Here is a 4,256-nt window from a genome sequence, read left to right as displayed (position 1 = left end):
TGGGCCAAGCCACCAGAATTTAAGAGAGACACCATAGACATTTATGTTCATGCTGAGGTTGCTCCCTAGTACCTTCCATGACCCAGGGATTCAGGAGTGACCTGGCCAATCCAATACAATTCTGTGTATAGAAAGAGGATATGTTCTGAGCATCAGAGTCACATTCCACTCACCATCCCCCTTGCTTTTAACTTATATTGGAACAATTTGATGCCATTCCTGGATAAGCTGGAGGCCAAGGGTTTGAGAATAGAACAAGAAGCATCCTCTTATCTGAAGACGATATGACTTTATTATTACAGCCTAAAAAGTGGCCTTCCAAGAAAATTGTCCTTGGGATCTGGTTACTTGCAGACAGAATGGTCACAAATTAACTAGTCTAAGATTAGGGCACCATTCCTGGCAACTATCTCCCAACTTCTTCCAGGCTTATGGTTAGGTAAGGAGTCAGTGAAGCATCTTTCTGTTAGTGTGGTCTCTGGGGTTGCTCCACTAGGGTTTGAAGCTTTGTTCCACCTCTTAGTAGTTGGATGACATTTATTTAACAGCCCTCAGCCTCAGTTTGTTCATCTGTAAAAATGGGATATAATAATAATGATAATAATAATATGTATCTCATAAGGTCGCTGTGAGGATTGAATGTATTTACATGTAAAATGCTTAAAACAGTACTCAAAAAAATATTAACTATTTATATATGGCTACAAATCCCCTTTACCAGATGATGTCATCCATTACCAATATGCCGTTGTTAATCTTTCAAAAAATCCAAAAAGTTCAATTACTCGAAGCTAACCATTCTGTAGGTATTATTACTGTGTAGTTTTTGTTTGAGTTTTTGGTTATTGTTGTTTAATGGTCCAGATGAGCTCTTGGTTATGTCCATTTTCCAGTGTTCCTGGGCTGGAATTATTGTGGTGGTGCTCAGTGGTGTAAAACTTGGGAATTTCTCTCGTGCATTTGTCTGTAAGTTAGTGAGTCATCCAAGAATAACTTCCTGAGGACACTCTTAGCCCTGCCCTCCGTTGGCTCAACTCAGAGGGACAGCGGGGTGGCTTCCATTTATGCATGGTTCTTGCCTGGTTCCTAAATTTTTATTATAGTATATCAATTCTTCTCCCAAACTGACTGATTTCTAAAACATATGTTTTTTTGTATTAAACTTGTAACATTGGAGAGCTGCATTCCAGATATTTGTCAGAGTGTATAATTTCTAGCATATTGCTGCAAGTTATAAAGATATCAAAAGCCTTGTTGAGAAAAATAATATTCATAGAGGATTGTGTGTCTTTCCATACTCTTAGGACAATGGTTTCCCAGATTTTTATATGTCACAGACAAGTTTTAAAAAATCTTATAATGGTTTGGGGCACCTGGGTCGCTCAGTCAGTCGGGTGTCTGACTTTGGCTTGGGTCATGGTCTCGTGGCTTGTGGGTTCGAGCCCCGCATTGGGTTCTGTACTGAGAGCTAGTAGCCTGGAGCCTGCTTCGGATTCTGTCTCCCTCTCTCTGCCCCTCCTCTAATCACACTCTATCTCTCTCTCTCTCTCTCAAAAAATAAATAAACATTAAAAAATTTTTTTTAAATCTTATAATGGTTATGGACATAGATTGCTAACTTCTTTTACCAAGTAAGGGTGTAACAAAAGGATAGTTTCTTAAATTGACATTTTATGGTAATTTAGTACTATGGAAAATTCACTACTCACTGCACTGTTTTTAATTTTCATCATGAGCCCATGGAAATTTCATCACTGACTGCCAGACTGGTACCTGAGAACAACTAGATAATTTATAACTTATCCCTAGATGAAACCAGATCACCAGTGACTTCACACCTGGGATGCATCATTGTGGTTATCAGCATAAGTGCCTCTATTGAATTGCGCTTTAAAGTAATGTCCTTGGCTAAATAAAAAGTATTATTAAAAGGGTTCCTTTGAAGCTTTTCACTTCACTTAGTCCAAAGATGTTGCAAAGACATTAGTGTTTACATTATTCAGTGAATTCTTTTAAAGGACCTACTGAAGAAATCTCACTCTAGTCTCAATGACAGAAGTACTTGGACTTATCTAAGCAATGGATTGTGTTTTTTTAAATCTTCTATATTATTTGACTTATTTTACTCTGCTTTATACATCCTGCTAAAATATTTTAATTCAAATGCATGGCTCACCTCTATAAGCACACAGAATTTCAAGAAATGTAATTTGCATATTCATCTTGTGCCTGGCTCCACCTATTCTCTTACCATCATTTTTCCTTTTGCCATATTTTTTTTACCCCTTTGACATTGCTGTACTATATATTTGTGTGTAAGCCATCCTAAATCCACCCGAGAAGGGATATGCTTATGTACATAAATTAGTCAAAGGAGATCCACCTATGACCTAGATAGAGAGCTTCATGAGGATCCCTAGCTGCTCAGGAGGGCTCCAAAACACATCCAGAACTTGTCTGCACAGATTTCTCAGGGCTGACCGGACAGAAAGTCTGCACATGCAGCCCATTAAAATACTAATAGCTGACACTGGCCTGATTGTTGTCCTGCTCTGTATTTTAACAGGAAGTAGCAAAGACTTACCTTATGTGAGTGACATGGGAATTTTAAGTGCTGTAGAAAAGCAGGGAGATGCTTGCGAAAGAAGGAACCTTACTTTAGTGCTTGTCCAACTGCAGAACCCAGTGTATTAGGGGGTTATACAATTAGTGTTATGACTGACATTTTTATATATAAAATTTTCAAGTTTTATGGTGACTTAGTTTTACAGAAAATAAATAGAACTAATAGTGTGTGTGTGTGTGTGTGTGTGTGCAAACACACACACATATAGGTGTGGGGAGAGAAAGAGAGAGAGATTTTGTTTTCTTTCGGCATTTCTGGATGTGACATTTATTTTTTTTAATATAATTTATTGTCAAATTGGCTAACATACAGTGTGTAATGTGTGCTCTTGGTTTTTGGGGTAGATTCTTGTGGTTCATCGGTTACATACAACACCCAGTGCTCATCCCAACAAGTGCCCTCCTCAATGCCCATCACCCATTTTCCCCTCTCCCCCACTTCCTTATCCACCCTCAATTTTTTCTCTGTATTTAAGAGTCTCTCATAGTTTGCCTCCCTCCCGAGAGAGATATTTATTTTAAGGAATTGGCTCACATGATTGTGGAGGCTTGTTAAGTCCAAAATTTGCAGGAAGATGGGCAGGCTGGAGACCCAGGGAAGAGTTGATGTTGCAGTTTGAGTCCAAAGGCAGACTGCCAGCAGAATTTCCTTTTCCTGGTGGAAAGTCATTCTTCATTCTATTAAGGTCTTCAGCTGATTGGATGAAGCCCACTCAATAGGGAAGGCAGTCTGCTTTACTCAAAGTCCACCAACTTAAATATTAACCTCATCCAAAAACATCCTCACTGGAACATCTAGAATAATGTTTGACCAACTCTCTGGGCACTGTGGCCCCATCAAACTGACACATAAAATTAACTATTGCATGCACCTTAGTTCAGACTCACAGATCCAAAAGAAAATAATAGGTTTTGCCTATACTACTCAAGTTATCGCAGCTGTTAATACCAGATTCTAAGTGAGCCATGCCAGTGATATGCTGGAGCCACCTGCTACTGGCTCATGACCACTGACTGTGCCCGTGTACTCCCAAGTCAGAGTTTAGTGACATCACATTGGTAGCCTGAAGTCAGCCATGGGGAGTGTTTACACCACAGAGATACTATAAACTAAGGGAGTCCCCCCAAATTGCTGGCTTACCATCATGCCACTGGATGTGTCAGCTTTTTAAGTGTGTTAAGAAGGCTGTAATGTGGTTTAGCAGGCATGGCATCAAGTCCAAACATGGAATATTTCTGACTTTAATAACAAAAATAAAGAAATAGTTGCAAAACACACATTGGTTTCTCTTAGTCACACTTTCAAATTGACAGAACAGTAACCAGTACTGTGAATTGATAGTAGCTCATAATGCTGACTTTCCAATGCTTAAATAAATTGATTCATATGAAGTAAGCATGTGTAACATTTGTTTTGCTCAAAAAAAGAATTGTAGGGGCGCCTGGGTGGCTCGGTCGGTTAAGCGTCCGACTTCGGCTCAGGTCATAATCTCACGGTCCGTGGATTCGAGCCCCGCGTCAGGCTCTGTGCTGACAGCTCAGAGCCTGGAGCCTGTTTCAGATTCTGTGTCTCCCTCTCTCTGTGACCCTCCCCCATTCATGCTCTGTCTCTCTCTGTCTCAAAAAATAAA

The 4,256-nt window shown here is 39.7% G+C and overlaps 1 long non-coding RNA gene across 1 annotated transcript; it reads right to left on the bottom strand.

Moving 5' to 3' along the window:
- Positions 1-269: 269 nt before the first annotated feature.
- On the bottom strand, positions 270-3,652 carry LOC125933767 (uncharacterized). Its single transcript, XR_007461095.1, has 2 exons — positions 3,161-3,652; positions 270-570 (listed from the first exon to the last, which is right to left on the bottom strand). It is a non-coding gene; the product is annotated as an uncharacterized LOC125933767 (long non-coding RNA).
- Positions 3,653-4,256: the final 604 nt, after the last annotated feature.

Source organism: Panthera uncia (genome assembly GCF_023721935.1).
Source record: "Panthera uncia isolate 11264 chromosome A1 unlocalized genomic scaffold, Puncia_PCG_1.0 HiC_scaffold_16, whole genome shotgun sequence".
Classification (NCBI taxonomy): domain Eukaryota; kingdom Metazoa; phylum Chordata; class Mammalia; order Carnivora; family Felidae; genus Panthera; species Panthera uncia.
The sequence above is the reverse complement of the archived record's forward strand: the minus strand, read 5'-3'. Positions and strand labels throughout refer to the sequence as shown.